General features: G+C 43.2%; 1 protein-coding gene across 4 annotated transcripts in view; it reads right to left on the bottom strand.

Moving 5' to 3' along the window:
* Positions 1-6000, bottom strand: part of LOC117262063 (alpha-1,3-mannosyl-glycoprotein 4-beta-N-acetylglucosaminyltransferase C-like) — a 54742-nt gene extending 48742 nt beyond the window's left edge. For 2 of the 4 annotated variants that reach the window (XM_033634706.2, XM_078167641.1), the window contains exon 1: positions 4233-5306. The gene's annotated coding sequence lies outside the window, so the exon portion shown is untranslated. Of the gene's footprint in view, positions 1-4232; positions 5307-5716 lie in introns of those variants that run through there. The other 2 variants (XM_033634705.2, XM_033634707.2) reach the window with 2 other exon arrangements.
* Positions 6001-18868: the final 12868 nt, after the last annotated feature.

Genomic DNA, 18868 nt, shown 5'->3' with positions numbered 1-18868 from the left:
TCACTTTTTTTGCGAGATGGAAATTTGTTGATACTGAAATGACTCAGAGCGGCAGCTTATAACTCAAACAACATAATTTGTCTGGAGGTTTCCTAACAAATTTGATCAGCGCTCGATGTGCAACTCTGTCTCCTTGAAAATAACAATATATACGCTCCTAATTTGTTTTTGCAAAAGGAACATAATTGTTGCCTGAGATTCGTTTACTGGCAGCGTTTGTGCAACTATTTCAGAGAACAGAAGCCGCGGGGAGCCGGCCGAGGTGGATGCAAATCAGCACTCACCTACCACAGAGGTTCAGCGTTCGGCGACAGAAACTGTCTTGTCTAGTTTGTCTCTTATATAAAATATTTCTCTGAGCTGAGTTCACTGAGGAGATGAAGCCTCTCAGGTCGTCTCCTGACTCAAGTGTTCAGATTCAGGCTTTAACAGTAGTTCCTGTCATAATACAGCACATGTGGACAATGACATACTGTGGTTACACTTTACTCACATCATCATCCTTTAACATGACCTGACAGCAGTATTGTCAGTCACCCCTTTTACACTGCCTCTTCAAGGCCAGAGTTGTCTCGCCTCTGAGCTGAGAGCGGAGGTAGTAACAGCACCAAAACATCTGTGTAGAGACCCAGACACACCAACCTCACTTCAGAGAACCAGCAGCAACGAAGGCCCACTGCTGCATCACCTGACATCATTACGTCTGGACCAAAACCTTACATGAACACACCACAGAGACTCCAGCTGATGGCCAACCATCAACACTAGTGTCTCACATATGATGTATTTGGTGCACTCTTGAGTTGATTCAGTATCAGTGGTCAAATGCAGTGAAGTAAAGTGTTAAGAGAACATTTTCAATACTGTATTCATGAGTACATTCAGTTGCCAGTTTATTAGGTACACCTAACTAAAACGAATGCATTCTCAAGGCCCAGACACCAAAACTAGCGGCAATGAAAACTGACTTTCATCACTTTGTCTCGGCGAAAAAGTTGCACATGAACACACCACAAAGACTCCAGCCAACAGCCAATCAACACGTCCGTTCTGCTCCTGCTGAGAGGAAATAAGTCTCCACAGCAGCAGACGGTTTGGACGTCTGTACTCATCATTGAAAAAGGGAAACAGGAAGAGCGTCTTGATGCTAGTTAGCCAGTTAGCACATTAACAACACAATCAGAGCATAGTTACCGTGCGCCAGTGAACAGTAACACAAACCATCAGGAAACGTTTCTGCTGAAGAGAAAACTTTAAGGAACAAGTTGGTTTTGGTCTCACTCCCTCTGGACTTTAGCTCCTCTGCAGGAGCCATGTTGTGTTTATTTATTTATTCTGTACCTCCAAAATACAGGGGGCAGTATTTCCTTTGTTTACTGACTCTACCCGGATGTTGGCGGGGGGTCAGGTAGGTTACTTGAGGTTACTCAGTGTCACACAGGTGTGGCTGATTAGAGGGGAGAAGCAAACAGTTTTCGACTGTGCCTGTGCTTGTGCGTTTTTCTGTTTATAATTTATGTGGACAAGTATTAAGTATGTGGCTTCCGCAAGAAATTAAATGAACATTATTATTTCAAACGCAAAGGAAGTTTTCGTTGGTTTATTGCCTTGCCCGAGTACACGTCAAAACAAAATTAATCAGCATCCAGTAGTGGCTACAGGACCAGTCACTACATCCTCCTTTACTCACGCTTCTCTGCTCCTCACCTGAGCTCAGCTGACAGTCAGAGGGAGGTCATTCACCACTGGGCTCTGACATCTCTGACGCTGATTCAACGTGCTGAATCAGCTGAATACACCGCACCGACAAGGGCGACAGATGCTCACCGACGGCCCAAACCCGACTGATGGCTGACCGTCAGATTGGTGCGTTGGGGCCTTGAGAGGGACAGCCAACAGGACGGAATCATGGACGGGATGTGTGTGACGTTTTGACAATGTGTTGTGTGTGCAACCCACCTCAGGGAGATCGAAAGAGTAGCAGTTAGCAGTTAGCGGCTAACTCAAAGAAAAAGAACAGCAGCCGTTAGCAGTTAGCAGCTAACTCAAAGAAGAAAAAACAGCAGCTGTTAGCAGTTAGCGGCTAACTCAAAGAAGAAGAACAGCAGCTGTTAGCAGTTGGTGGCTAACTCAAAGAAGAAGAACAGCAGCTGTTAGCAGTTTGCGGCTAACTCAACAATGAGGTCCAGAAGCTCCTTACCCTCCACGCAGAGGATGAGATCAGCCACCATATAACAGGGACGCTAAATGATTGTTATTGACATGTGATGTCATTGTTATTGTTTATAAAGAGCTGCTGACATGTATGTTATATGTCACACTAGCGGCTGACACTGTTGTGTTACATGTCACGCTTCTTTTAATTTTGTGATGTCATCATGCCTTCCTGACATCACACTGTTTGGTTCAGGGTCAAAAAATACAAATCAACATAAAGAAGCATCTTGGCTGCGGCCCCATGGCGCCATCTCTGTGTAAAAGGTGCTAGTGTTAGGTTACTCCTCCAAAATGAACAACAGATAACACAAAATGGACAACAATCTAAACTGGACAGAAGATAAGGATGATGTTTATCTGCAATAATACAGAAAACACAGCCACATAATCCAAAGTATAGTTAACCCAGCTGTAACAGATGATGTGCCGATAAGTAACAGACAAAATCAATGAACGGTTAGCTTGCTAGCTGTTAGCTAGCTTAGCAGGAGAGTTTACATCAGTTGACGGATCAAGAGGCCGCAAAACCATTATTAATGGATGTTTGTGTAAAAAGTCTCTTCTGAAAAAAATAAATAAAATGAATGCCCCTAAAAGACGCTATGATAACCGTCAGTATCAGAGTATTGAAACCGGTAGATCACTACAATCTTATTTTCTATGAGCGAACAGATACAAACACCGAGGCCGGAGATAAACCTGCTTTTTTTTTTTTTTTTTTTTTTTTTTAAGATTATTTTTTGGGGCTTTTTGCCTTTAATGGACAGGACAGATTGAAATGGGGTGAGAGAGAGAGAGAGTGGGGGTTGACACGCAGCAAAGGGTTGCAAGCCGGAGTTGAACCTGCGACCGCTGCAGCGAGGCATTACCTCTGTACATGGGGCACCGGCACTATCCACTACGCTACCAATGCCCCGATAAATCTGCTTTTTAACCATGTGTTCGTGTCGACAACAGAATTACTCACATACCTGCCGATGTACTATGTGTGTTACTGGAGGATTCCACCAGAGGGCGCAACAGATTTGCGTGATGTAAACGATAAACACAGCACAGCTCGAGGAGGTTCCTGTGTTTTTACTTCTGAGATCAGTGTGGATTACACAGAAACAGTGACATCACAGATGGTGGGTATAAAACACATCTCGACAGTGGTGAGTTTCCTTCTCTGGTTCTGCCAAAACTGCCCCGACTGTTCATGTGTGTGTTACATCTTGAGGACATGTTGGGTTAATTCCTGAGGACGTGCACAACCAACACTCCAAACGGATGCAGGTGATGTGAGACAGCCATCACGTGCCCGCGAACGTGTAGTTAAAAGACAGTATATATGTCAGAGCTGAAATCAACCATCTTTATTCAACTCACTTTTTTGGTGCAGGCAATTTAGTGATATCTCTTCAGCTGTCGGCGTCTGAGACTGAGACAAGACCGTGGAAAAATGCAGTCAAGAGACGAGACCATCAGAAACTATTCTGGAGACCAAGATCAATCTTCAAAGCAACGACACAGATTCTGTGGTGAAACAAGTTGTTGTTCCGCTCTGACTGAAGAAACACTAAATTATAAAAAGACTCTGACAAAGAAACTTTATTAAACGTGGATCGGTTGCGTCACGGACGACACCTGATCTCATCTGCATTTAGTGAGGTTAGTATTAGTGCCAGTATCAATCCATCATATCAGATGCACAGATCTTTCTAGGATGTCGAGATTTAAAAGACTCAGGGACAGATCTATAGACACAAAGTGAATCTTGAGACTCCTTCACAGTTTAGATTTTGCACCACAGGAGTTTCTCTGTCCTCAGATCTGATTGGAGTCTTTTGGCTTCTTTTACATTTTACATTTCATCTGTGGAGGAAACACTGAACACTGAGAGGTGGATTTTAGACCTCATGCTCACAATCAGATTTTTGTCCCTGCCTGCTCTGAAATCTTTATTTCTTTAATTTAGTTTTGTGCTGGCTCGATAGTTGTGACATTAACAAAATGAGTGTGATTGCTGAGCCTACCTGCTGCGGCACAACTTGTTAAATGTGTTCAGCAGCTCTCTTGTTTCCCCCTCACATTGTTTCTGCCTGTTTATTGATCCCTGAGTGTGAGCGATTTCACCCCGCCACCGTTCCGAAACTAATATGATGTCTGGAATTCAAAGGAAGGCGATTAAAGGTTTTCTGAGTTCACAGAAAGCCAGAAAACCTTCAGCAAAGGGAATCTGAAAACATGTCAGGGACGCTGAGTCTGAGGTCAGTCCAGGTAAAAGCCTTCCGTTATTGATTCTCCGGATGCAGGTGAGCAGAAGCAGACGAATCAATGAGGAGGATTTGTGTAGAGCTGAAGATGGATATGAGGGAGACGACCCTAATATCTGGCACACTCAATCACAGCCTGTGTTGAGGGCCAACAAAGACAAAAATATCCTCTGGAGTTGTCCTTTACGGAGGGAGAGTGATGGAGGTGCTCGCTGACAGTAAATCCAGCCCACAATAAATGTAATTTCTAATTTTAAAGGGTCCATTAATTCTTGTCCAGCACCTCTGCCAGCAGTAGTTGTGATGGGGGTCATGAGGAGAGCCAGCATTAATAACAGCTGCCATATTACAACTGGAAGTGTCTGGCGACTGCGTCCCGTTTGACAGTGTCCTCTTGGAGATAACATACGATGCCATTAGGTGCCATTATAGGTCAACGCCCGCACAAACACACCCAGGCTGATGGAGAGCAACAGTAAATCACTGTAATCCAGCCGTGAGATGAAGGCAGGTTATTCCCACACCGCTGAAGGGACGGGGATTTGTGTCACAGGCTGAGCTGCAGTTTACCAGCTTGAGTCATGATGGAAGCTGTGATAGAGCTCTGCTGTCACTCAGGAGGGCTGAGCCACAAATCTCCCATCACCTGCCCGCTACACCTTCCACACTCAGTCAGTGAGGACGTGAGAAGCCCAGGGACACATCCAGCTCCTCTGCACACATTTCACCTCAACGCCGTTACGAAATCAAAAAACAAAAACGCAGTGTAAAATCTGACAAGCAGCCGTGGCTTATTTGTGCAGGATTATCTCTGTTTTTTTTTTCCTCCTGTGCTCTGGTACAGATCGGGATCATCATCAACTGATGCTGCTCTCCTCCTGGTCCCTCAAGCAGAGATTTGACTCATCTCCCGTCTCATCCTCTTCCAGCCCTCAGCCCCTCTGAGCCCGGCTGTCAATACTGAGACACTAAATGCTGCTCAGACTGTCAGAGAGAAGCTGCAGCACGCCTTTCACACTTCACACAGTCACACTGTACAGCCTGCAAAAGCACCAACTACCCAGATCTGGAGGATGGAGTGAATGAAAGGGGAGCACAGGGGAGGAGAGGAGAAATGAAACAAGACCCAAAGTCTGCAGAAGTTGTTTGCTCGTCCTCACCGGAGACAGAAGCAGATAAAACAGTGAAACTCAGACCCAGAGAGATGCAGAGAGATGCAGAGAGATGCAGAGAGACGATCTTACCTGCCCACGACGCAGACACACACACAGATCTGTGGCTCTGCTGCTCCGCTCCACGACGCTCCACTCACCTACATCACTTCATGACTCACGCAGAGGGAAGAGAAGCGGCTCTCAGGGAAAGTGGAGTAAACAGTCGTCGCAGAAGGCAGGCAGGGCGCTCGCTGGCTCTCACTGCAGCTCTGCTATCTCTCATCCTCTTCCTCCTCCTCTGCCTCGGCTCTCTTTGATCTCTCCCTCTCTATCCAGCGGTGCCCCCCCCTCTCTCCATCTCTGCCACCCCCTCACTCTCCACCACAAGGTGTCACAAACACAGAGTGTGTCTGCACCCGCCGCCTCTTATTGGCTACTCTCCTTCTCTCTCTAACCCCCCACTCTCACCATCCTCACCCTCACCACCACCTCTCTGTTTGGATTGTCTGCCTTAAAGAGCCAACACATCACATCACAGCTGCACAGCTCCGAGAGCGGACACACACACATATTAACACACTAACACAGGGACAGGCATGTTCATGGACGGACAGTCCACATGTCAAACTCCTCAACTAAACAAAATCAGTGATGCAATTTTACAGTTTGCTTCAAATCTTCAGTAAAACCAAGAAAAATGATGAAGTGAACAACAACAGTAACTCAGAGTGAGATTCAGATTCTGTCACAATATTAATAGTTCAACTAAATCAAATCTAACACTAATTACACATTTAAACAAATGTCCCCTGAGATATATATATATATATATAAATCATCTCTGATCATCAGGCTGTAACCTGTGACAGGCTGTTAGGAGACAGAATCACTGTGCTGCTGCCAGAGGAGCCGCTGAATGAGTTCCCTCTGAGCGGACGTATCATATTAAAAATGATACTGGTATTATCATGAATGAGATGAAATGACACACCTCTTTTTTATATGTATAAGAATATTTGTATGTATGAGGGCTGTTAAATTATCCATTTTTCAAAAAAGTCCTGTGCACACCAAAACAGTCTTAGACAGGTGCGTAGGTGGGGCAAACAATGAATGTCTGCACTTTAAAAAAAAGGTAAATTTATTAGACTACAACGTTTTGGTTGTAGTCTAATAAATGTAACTTTTTTTTTTGCAAGTGCAAAAACAGTGTTCAAATGATCCATTTTTAAAATCCTGATTAAAATAAGTCTAAAAACATATCTGTTCCCTTCAGACTTTAACGCTCTGACTTTTCTAACACAGGTCTGAAACTCTCTGACTTGATTTTATGATTTATGTTTTTACAGTTCTGTGATTTCATGATTTATGACTTTTTATGAGTTATTTCATTTTATATTTTTTATGATTTTAAGTGAGTTTTATGTTTAAAGCCGAACAAACAGGCTCAAGAACAGTTTCTTTCCCTTAACTCCAACAACAACACACACACACACCACAACAGAGAATTACCACCGTCTGCTTAGCACTAACTTTCAACATTTAAATACAAATTATGATATTTTTAAGAGCAATACACCTGTTCTTTAAGTGCAAATCCATCCTTCTTAAGTACTTATTTTAGTTTCACATTTATTTAGAACACACCAAAGCACTGAAGCTGCTCTCACTAAAATGATCAGCAACTTCAGACCAGACTCAAAATAAGGTCTCAGTTCTCGTCCTCTCAGACCTGAGTGCACCATTTGATACGATTGACCACGGCATCATAATCAATCATGCTGGTCGATCTTTGTGACTGTGTGTTAAACTGGTTCAAAACATTTAAGGGAGGAAGTTTTACATCAGTCTTGGAGGTCATGTGTCTGAGAAACATGACCTCTGTTTTGGGGAGCTGTCTTGGTCCTCACTGTACCTGCTGCCGCTTGGTGACATCATCAGAGAACACAAGGTCTGCTTCCATAGTTACGCAGATGACACCCAACTCTACATCTCTGCTGAACCAATTGATGCTGCAGCCATGAACTCCATCACTACCTGTCTTTTGGTGATAAATAAATGGATCAGCAATAATTTCTTAAAGTTAAATGAAGACAAAATTCAATTCCTAATGAAACAAAAAGAGAAATGCTTCTTAATAATCTGAGGAATTTAACTCCCTGGATTAAATCTGTGGTTTCAAGCCTTGGTGATTAAGATCTAACCTTTAAGTCCCACATTAACAAGATGATGACAACATCATGTTTCCACCTCAGAAACAAAAACATAGTCAAGGTACGACCATTTCTAAAAGATGCAGAGAAATCGATTCATGTCTTCATTTCAAGAGAGATTCAGCTGATTGAAAACTGCAGCTCGGCTATGAACCAAGAGGAGCGAGCACATCAGGCCAGTCTGAGCTGCTCTGCACTGACTTCCTGTTACATTTACAATTTATTCTAAGCTCCCCCTCCTTGTATACAAGGCCCTACATGGGCTGGGAGCAATCTACATCACTAACTCCCTTGTTAACTATTTTCCTCCAAGAACACTGCGATCATCTGCTGCTGGTTTATTAGAAGAAGATCGAGGATGCAGCCACTGTCAGTGACGCCCCAAAATAAAACAAAATCAAGAGGGAGGTAACAGATTCACTGTTTTATCATGGTCACACAGAAACATGAGCACAGGGATAAAATCACAATCACCTGCATCGAGAGATCAACTGTACCCACCAGAGCATGTGAGCGGAGCAGGGAGCGGAAGGATTTTGTGTTGAGCAAGGAGCGGCTATTTTTTTAAAAAGATGGAGTGGAGTCTTATCTCCAATTTCGCTCCGGTCGCTCATGCCCCACCCAGAATGCATCTTTGCACCTGCGCACACCCACACTATTTTCTTTCAAAACTATGGAGTTTACTGTGTACTTCAGAAAAGAAACTGAGAAGAGAAGCAGCGGTACCGTGTAGAACAGTCCCTAACTGCGGGGAGAGGGATTCCCCGGAGAATCTACCAAGCTCATGTTTTATTTGTGAATAGAAGATTACAGATTAGGGTAGTACAACGCAGTTTTTTTGAGTGGAGTGGTGAGCGAGTGGTTAAAATTTATGATGGAGTGGAGCGGAGTGGAGTGAAGAATGCGCAGAACCAAGCGGAGCGGACGAGCGGCACAAAATACAGGTCTGCGAGCGAGGAGCGGAAATTTTCACCCGCTCCGCTCTGCTCACATGCTCTGGTACCCATGTTAGTGTTTCCCCACCACCGTGTCTGACCACGCTGATGTCATCATTCTTCCTGAAGTTCAGTTTTCCTGATCCACACCAAAACATGAGGCTGCTGTTTTCAGATTTATCCACTCTGAAGACCATTCTCCAATTTCCATTTTAGTTTTTGAGCATAAAAATGTAGCTAAATGTGCTTCGAACAAAAAGCTTGTCAGATCTGATGTCAGCTTTGGGGGGGCTGCTTCGGAAACTTTGTAACCTTGCACGTGCTGTTTTTATTGCGCCCTCAAATTCATTGTTTTCAATGTGGACGCCACGGCTGTATCAGAAATAAAAAATAAATATATGCTTTAAAAGCAGAGCAGCAGACTGTGCTCACTGAGAGGATCTGAGGGTTGTAAATGTTGAGTGCATGTAACCTTTAATGATCAGCTCAAACTGGGTCTGTGCCGAAAGAGGGCCAGGAGTCAAGTTGCCAATTTGCAATTATAATTAGCCTCCCAGCCCCTTAAAATGTAGATTACATATATTCTCCATGCCGCCATGTCCTCATGCGATATTCGTTCTAATTCGACGTGCTCGAGTTGGAGGCATGAAGTGCTCTCCATGTTGTCGTGTTTGCGTATCTGTAAACGTGCCGCAGCTGTTTGAACATGTAAGTGGTTCTAAATCATTCAGATCACACCTTGTAACGCCGCACGCCGACACAGAGTCCCTGCTGTTACAGTCCTCCTGTAAGTGTTCGCCTAATTCAAGAGCAGCCGCTTTGATATGAGCAGGAAATGAAAGAGGAACATCTGTCCTGCTCTTATTGGGAGCTGAGTATCTGTTGTAATCAGGACTCGTCTCTTTGTCCCTCCTGTTAGTTTTTATGTGACGCTCTGTCTGCTGCGACGTTTATTGGCCTCGAGAAGACACAATTAAAGTTGGTTGAGATTTGGTTCACAGATTTTACTGCTGGAGATCTAGAGTTTGATCTGGAATTTGTAGCATGACATGGTCTTTATATTTTAGTCATGAGGTGTGTTTATGCAGAGCGGGGAAGGTTTCAGTGTGCAGGAGACATGAACTATTAATATATGAAAATAAAACATGGAGGACAGAGATCAAACACACACAGTTATTCTCAGAGGAAGCTGGTTGTTTGTAGATGTTGTAATAAAACTATTATTGAACAATATTTTTTGGACTTCCAGCAGCTGTCTGATATTTAAAGATTAATATTTTTTCATTGTCTTAAAGCACAGTTAATATAACTGTTGAATCAGTTCTGTGGGAACTGAACAAAGATGGTGGTGATGTTTCAGGTTTTAAAGGTCTGGTGTGTCAGATTCAGGAGGATTCAGTGTCGTCTATCAGTGAAGATTACAGATTACATATTACAGATTACAACCATCTGAAACTTCTCCTGGTTAGAATTCCTTAAGTGTTGATTGTTGAGCTGAATTATCCACAGAGGTCTCTTCCTCTCAGAAACACAAAAATCAGAGGTCTCATTTATAAAGAAAAATGCATAGGATCCACACTAAAAATGTTTGTACGGACAAAACCTAAAAATGATGTGCGCCAAAGAAAATTTGACAATTTCCACAATCAAGCTTTCACCTCAACATCTGTGTTGCCAATTTCCGTCTCTAAAATGTTGGTAAGCATGGGTCAAGGTATTCTCTATAGATCACAACCTTTGCGTGTGAAGTGGCGTCCGCCTCTTTCAGACCTCGTTTCTCCTGAAAATTAGGAAACTTCATTATTCATTCATTATTCATTCATTCATTTATTTTTCTATTTGTGGAATGTTAGATAGAAGACCAGAAAATTAAATACTGGAGAATCTGACAGTTTTTAAATTTGGATTTGTTTGTCGGGCTGCATGAGAAGATGGACTCTATGTGCCAGACTCCTGTCCTCTGTCTGATTAACCGGCCAGCGTATCTCACCTGCCTTCAACATGGTTAGATTTAAACTTTTAAATCTGTTTTATCGAATAAGATCAAAAGTTTTCATCTTACTTCAGACTTTTTTTTTTTCAGCAGTAAAATGTATGTAGTGGACTGAAAAAACAACAGATTATATTATTCTGGTGGGCGACCTAAAGTTTAATTTGTGTTTGTAATAATAATAATTGATACAATAAAAATACTGATACCTGGCGCTGTGTGACGATTTAATATAACCACACAAAAATATTGCAGTACTATGTTGTATCCATTTTTTCCCCACCCCCAGAGGTCACCAAACATTTAGAGATTTTACCACTCACGATTCATAAAATCCTTTTTCTCATGTCCTATTATTTTTAAGGCTTTTGAAATGTTGTTTTAAGACATTAAACAACAATCAAGGCAATATTTTTAGATTAATAATTTTAATACCTTTTAAGACTTTTTAAGAAACAGCAGGAAACCTGATTAAACGATTACAGTCCACCATGGCTGCGCACAGATCAAACTGCTGTAGGTGAGTCTCATCAGTTTGTGGTGCAGTGAGTTAACTCAGGTTAACTCACTGAAAAACTGTGATTCCCGCACACACTTCGATACGATACGATACGATACGATACGATACGATACGATATACAGTACAGGCCAAAAGTTTGGACACACCTTCTCATTCAATGCGTTTTCTTTATTTTCATGACTATTTACATTGTAGATTCTCACTGAAGGCATCAAAACTATGAATGAACACATGTGGAGTTATGTACTTAACAAAAAAAGGTGAAATAACTGAAAACATGTTTTATATTCTAGTTTCTTCAAAATAGCCACCCTTTGCTCTGATTACTGCTTTGCACACTCTTGGCATTCTCTCCATGAGCTTCAAGAGGTAGTCACCTGAAATGGTTTTCCAACAGTCTTGAAGGAGTTCCCAGAGGTGTTTAGCACTTGTTAGCCCCTTTGCCTTCACTCTGCGGTCCAGCTCACCCCAAACCATCTGGATTGGGTTCAGGTCCGGTGACTGTGGAGGCCAGGTCATCTGCCGCAGCACTCCATCACTCTCCTTCTTGGTCAAATAGCCCTTACACAGCCTGGAGGTGTGTTTGGGGTCATTGTCCTGTTGAAAAATAAATGATCGTCCAACTAAACGCAAACCGGATGGGATGGCATGTCGCTGCAGGATGCTGTGGTAGCCATGCTGGTTCAGTGTGCCTTCAATTTTGAATAAATCCCCAACAGTGTCACCAGCAAAACACCCCCACACCATCACACCTCCTCCTCCATGCTTCACAGTGGGAACCAGGCATGTGGAATCCATCCGTTCACCTTTTCTGCGTCTCACAAAGACACGGCGGTTGGAACCAAAGATCTCAAATTTGGACTCATCAGACCAAAGCACAGATTTCCACTGGTCTAATGTCCATTCCTTGTGTTTCTTGGCCCAAACAAATCTCTTCTGCTTGTTGCCTCTCCTTAGCAGTGGTTTCCTAGCAGCTATTTGACCATGAAGGCCTGATTCGCGCAGTCTCCTCTTAACAGTTGTTCTAGAGATGGGTCTGCTGCTAGAACTCTGTGTGGCATTCATCTGGTCTCTGATCTGAGCTGCTGTTAACTTGCGATTTCTGAGGCTGGTGACTCGGATGAACTTATCCTCAGAAGCAGAGGTGACTCTTGGTCTTCCTTTCCTGGGTCGGTCCTCATGTGTGCCAGTTTCGTTGTAGCGCTTGATGGTTTTTGCGACTCCACTTGGGGACACATTTAAAGTTTTTGCAATTTTCCGGACTGACTGACCTTCATTTCTTAAAGTAATGATGGCCACTGGTTTTTCTTTAGTTAGCTGATTGGTTCTTGCCATAATATGAATTTTAACAGTTGTCCAATAGGGCTGTCGGCTGTGTATTAACCTGACTTCTGCACAACACAACTGATGGTCCCAACCCCATTGATAAAGCAAGAAATTCCACTAATTAACCCTGATAAGGCACACCTGTGAAGTGGAAACCATTTCAGGTGACTACCTCTTGAAGCTCATGGAGAGAATGCCAAGAGTGTGCAAAGCAGTAATCAGAGCAAAGGGTGGCTATTTTGAAGAAACTAGAATATAAAACATGTTTTCAGTTATTTCACCTTTTTTTGTTAAGTACATAACTCCACATGTGTTCATTCATAGTTTTGATGCCTTCAGTGAGAATCTACAATGTAAATAGTCATGAAAATAAAGAAAACGCATTGAATGACAAGGTGTGTCCAAACTTTTGGCCTGTACTGTACTTTATTGTCCCTGTAGGGATATTTGGACTCAGGAGCTGCACAAGTATCTCTGCTTCACAATAACAGTCCTGAAGAAATGAAAAACATACACCATAAAAACATAACATACTACACATGACAGTGTTCCTCATCAGCCAGTCATGTGTTGCACAATACACCAGCACACAACAGAGCACCAGAAGCAAAACACAAAACACAACCCCTAAAGCATCAAGCGACATTATTCAAAACCTTTAAGACCGCTCTCAAGACTGTTCTTAAGAATGTTTTTTGAGACTGAAACATCAACCCCTTTTAAAAATCAGTGCAGAAGTGTGTGCAGGTATCTTGATGGGTTTTTCTTCTAAATCCTCATATTCATCAGAGACACAGACTCATGATGACGACTCTGTGTTTATGCTCATACACAGCAGATAACTCAAGAGCCATATCGTGTGATTTTTGCCCAAAAGGAATACGGAATAGATATGGAAAATTGAACTGATAAGCTTTACACGTCCCAATCCATCACATCCTCACTGTGACCTCGTCACATGTCCACGTTTGGTCATGGACTGATGCTTTTTTCCTTCAACAACAAACAACAATCTGTTCTTATTTCCTAAACGTGGTTGGGTTAAGTTGGGTTTTGTTGGACCCCCCCCCCCCCCCCCCCTTCAGAGTGAGACCAGGCTCCCCCATCGAGAGTGAGTGTTTGGTTTGTCCATTCTGGGCTACTGTAGAAACATGGCGGTGCAACATGGTGATCTCCGTAGACGAGGACCTGCTCCCTATGTAGATATAAACAGCTCATTCTGAGGTAACGAGAACACAACCATCCTGATTTTTAGCTTATTAAAGAAAACACACTGATTAGATTAGATTCACATTAAATCCTACAGACTGGAGCTTTAACTGTCGTGTTTGTCTAATGTTTTTCCACCAACATGTGTTTTCAGACTTCTCTCCGACCTCGTCAGCAGCCACTTGTTCCTGTTAACTCCCATTACTCAGAGATGTTTCTAGAGACACTAAAAATTACCTTGACATAGATTTTTCATGACTCACATTTAGTTTCATTGTTTTCTTGCTGCTGGCTTAAACCTATTTGTAAACTGTCCTTGGTGATGCATTCAAGGACACGCTGCCAGCTCACATTTGAGTCACCTGCAGCCGCACACTGCATTCATCAGACTGTTGGAAACCTTGAATAGAAATAATACCAAATCATTAATGCTGTGAAAAGCAGAGTGTAAATTCAGTCGTTTCTTATATTAAAAATATGAACTCAGATCTGAGACATCAGAAACATCCAGCTCTGCAGCCACCACACATTTACTGAGCAGCTCTAAATCTGATCCAATGTTCAGTGAGACGGTTTATGTGTGTAAAACACATTTAGGTCACTGCCAGTTGATCATCATGCTGCTGTGAAACGCGCTGAAACCTGACAGTGATAAAATCAGTGAGCACAGGTACAGTATGGAGAGACGTCAGCAGGAATGTACAGTGAATTTAATTTGTCGTTAATGTTTAAAAACACTTTATGGTCCTTTAACAGCTGATTAAACTCTGGTTTCTACCTGTGATCTGATGTCAGTCATAAACTTTAAAGTGATGCAGCTGTTTATGATGTTTTTGTTTTTATTACGTCTTAAATAAACGACGGATGTCACACAGGATCATACACAAACCTTAAAGCTCTGCTGTGGCTTTTACATAAAAATATTAAAGTGTGATAACTTGAATGACTCCGACTGAAACTTTAGTATTCTGCACCTGACTCCAGGTGGTCGTCTTTGGGTTTGTATGGACGTATTTAGAAGTTCTTTATGAACAATGTGGTTATTCTAACTTTAAAACTGTGTCCTATGACTTTGTGCTGTGATTTTACCATTTTACTGACTTTCAAATCATTTCTACTAACATTTTACTAAGATTAATATTACTGACCGTAGCCTGTGTGTGTTTAATCACAGGTGCCGGTCAGGTGTGACTTAGACATAATAGGCCCGTTTCCACTGAAGAAGTTCCTGGTACTATTTGGGGGGCAGGAACTACTACAGGAATGTCCTCTTGCTCGGCCCTCTCAACCACCGTGTCTCCACTGAGAGAGCGGAGTAGGAGGAAGGTTCCTGTAAAGTTACCAGGCTCTGGATGTGATGTAATCGTTGCGTGACCATTTTGACCTGGTCGACGTAGCGGCGTAGGGACGCTGTTAGATGTTAGCCGATAGCGGTGTCTGTAATAACTCACTAAACTCACAAAGTGGCCCGTGAAAAAAATATTTTTTCCAGCGGATGTCTTAGTTACAACATTATTGAGCTAACTGGAGTAGTTTCATGTCGTATCCGACAACGGGAGGCTTTTAACAGATGACGTCCTGATGTTAGCTTTGCTGCTGTTAGCTGTCCCTGTCAGCTGCAGCCATTGATGCTTTCTAGACATCGTGATTTCCCAAAACTGAATAAATACCACACAAAGCAACACAAAACTGCTTTGCTAGCTCAATCATGTTGTAACTAAGATATCCGCTGGAAAAAATATGTTTTTCATGGACCGGTTATTGAGTTTGTTTACATGGCGATGGAAGCTATGAACCTCGTCTGCTGAGTTTTAAAAATGCCGGCTATTTTTTTGCTTTCTGTTGATGTCACATCCCGCCTTGAGTATATCCAATCAGCACCAAGTAACCCCAAGCCCCAGCCAGGAGTCTTTCGGGGCCGTTCTGAGTACCTACTCCGAGGCAGGGACTTGTTTAGCCCCTGTAAAAGTTCTGGAACTCTGTCCTTCGGGGGTGGTTCCTGCGGTGGAGACACGCACCACAGCCCCGGGCCCATAAATTTACCCCGAAGTTCCTGCGGTGGAAACGGGCCTATTGACTGGTAACGGGTCGGTTCTGAGCACGTCAAGAGCTCAGGGCTGTACGACTGTATGAGAAGGCCATGTTTGTTGTTTTGTGGTGAAGACTGCAATAAAGCCGTTGTTATGAACAGCACCTGAACGCCTCGCCCTTCTTCCTCCTGCAGAATGGTCCTGACCGCTAGAAGCTAGTTACCAGCTAATAATGTGCGAATAAGCTAGACTTAATGTGAATACGCCAGCGTGTTGTCAGCTACGGTTCGGAGCTGACAACACTGTGCAGGACTCTGGCCTGGCTGACACAGTCAGTGCTGCATCAATGTACACATGTGTCTATGATGCAGAGAAGATGAGATACAGAAGATCGCTGACCAATCAGAGCAGACTGGGCTTTTTGAGAGGGCGGGGCTTAAAGAGACAAAAAATGCAGCGTCTCAGACAGAAGGTAAACACAGGTGACAGGACGAGGAAAATAAAGTGTTTCCTGACCATTAAATCTTGTAAACATGTTCTAGTAGAAACATTAAATATGAGTATGAACCTGAAAAAGAGCCGAGGTACATTTAGCTGTTTGTCTTCTGATGCTTCAATGGTGGCTGTTATCATATCATTACATCAGTGTTTTGCAGCTTCCTGTGCCTCTGCACGTTCACTATCATGAGCAGAATCAAAGTGTTCCTGTAGATCTCATCTGAGCGTCTTACTGTCGTATGTTTGTGTTTCTTTACTGTCAGTTCATTGGTAGAAAACATGCGGCACATTCATGTTGATTAATTTGCGTTTTGCAGCTTTGCACTGCAGCATGTTGGATTTTCGGGTGAATAAAGGAGTAAATAATTATTTAGGCAGCACTGCGTGGTACCAAGAACTAACATGTCTGCAGTGAGCGTTAACACAGTGATTATATTAGCAGCCTGAAGCCACTGTCAATGTTGAGTCCAGTCAAACAGAAAACAGGCTCACAGCAGACGCATCGACGCCTCAATATTCTCCACACGCCTGATTAAAGACATTATTTACTGTATTGTGTCTTGGGAACTTAGCTGTTGATTCTAATTGCAACAATCTTCTCTTGGGAACGACCTCATTAAGGGCAAAAGTTCCCCGTCAGCTTCTCCAAGCAGCAAATAACCTGGAACCATTAGCAGCCGTGATGATGAGTGACAGTCAGCTGACGACTGATACAACAAGGGAATGCAATTATACATGAGGGAGGCCGCTGTGTACTTTAGATATTCATGTGTGCTTTGGAGACAAGCTAAGCTAATTCATGAATAGATGAATAAATCAATTAAAAATTGATGAGGCGATGCAAAGTCCTGCTCAAAGACATCCACGGGTGACTGGTCTCTTGGCGTTGCGCTGCGTGACCTTCTTCTCTCTGAAATATGAATATGGATTTCCTGCCTGAGAAATCAGCGCTGAATGTGTCAGAACAAGTCTTAATTAACTGTTTTAAAAGTTCAAGTTGCTCTGAGAGCATCTCGAGGTCGATGGATGACACTTCAGACCATCGCAGATACAGGAGACGGAGGGAGACAGAGATCGAATTTCTTTCAGCACTTTGACACAGTCTCATCTTATCACGCTGATAACCGATGCAAATGACTGTTTCCTCCATCTGGAACGCATTAAAAAGAAGATCTGATCGTATTTAGCTGCCAAACAGAGTTACAACTATGACTCTAACTGTGTGGACGGGAGTGAGTAACAGCCTCAGTCACAAACAACAAGAGACAAAGTTCAGTCTGATGTTTTTGTCTGATTCATGTCGTCCATGAGTTTTGAAAAGTTTTTTTTCTAAAACACTTTCTTCACAGTTTCTGTTCTTCACATATAAAAAAAACAGCCAGTGACGGAGAGTAACTGAGAGCATTTATTCAAGTTGGAGTTTTGCTTTACTCAAGTATTTCTATTTTATGCTACTCTTACTTTTTACTCTACTACATTTATCTGACAGCTGAGTTACTTTTCAGGTGAAGATACAATATAGTCGTTGAATACCGGCACTTGGTCAGTGATTTCTGGCGATCGACACTGATGATAAAAGCCATCCTTTCATGTCGGCATGATACACAGCTAGTTGCTGATATTGTTTAACAGCGCCCAGCAGCATCAGGGGAGACACAGTGCGACAACAACGAAAGTTAAAGGATAACTATCTACAGAGATAACACTGGCGATCTGAACCAGTCAGTGGCGAAAAAGAGCACTTTTAATGCGCAAACTTATACAGGACGCATTTGCCCCCATATCTACCTCGCAGCTGCCGGCTCCCTCAATACTGAACCAATTTTAGAACGAGTTGTACCTATGAATCATACGCACACATACACATGGGGAAATAGGGCCCAGGTTGAAAAATACCGAAGTTATCCTTTAAGGCGGCAGAAGTCTGAGTAGGGTGGGAGGGGTGCTGCATGGGTCCAACAACCGCCGACTGTCAAGCAGGAGGACGATGTTCACTTCCTGTGCGATTGTAAAGGCAAACATACATTTTGCAATTCCTGTCCCCCTCTGCACCACAAAATATATTATTTTACTTTATCCATCCATCTTCATCCTCTAATCTGGGGCCAGGTCTCGGGGGCAGCAGACTGAGAAAAGCACCCCAGATGTCCCTCTAACCAGCAACACTCTCCAGCTCCTCCTGGAGGACCCTGAGGTGTTCCCAGACCAGATGAGATCTATAATCCCTCCAGTGTGTTCTGGGTCTGCCCCGGGGCCTCCTACCAGATGTTGAACCACCTCAACATAAAGGAGCAGTGGCTCTACTCTGAGCTCCCTCCAGATGTCTGACTCCTCCCCCTATCTCTAAGGCTGAGCCCAGACACCCTACAGAGGAGACTCATTTCAGACGCATGTATCTGTGATCTCATTCTTTCAGTCTCTACCCAGAGCTCATGACCAGCTTCCACCACCTTAACGTGGTGGAGGGGTTTGTGTGTCCCTGTGATCCTGGCAGTTGTGTTGTCCGAAGCCAACAGCCCCT

Source organism: Epinephelus lanceolatus, chromosome 5, assembly GCF_041903045.1.
Source record: "Epinephelus lanceolatus isolate andai-2023 chromosome 5, ASM4190304v1, whole genome shotgun sequence".
NCBI lineage: Eukaryota > Metazoa > Chordata > Actinopteri > Perciformes > Serranidae > Epinephelus > Epinephelus lanceolatus.
This window is presented reverse-complemented; position numbering and strand designations above follow the sequence as displayed.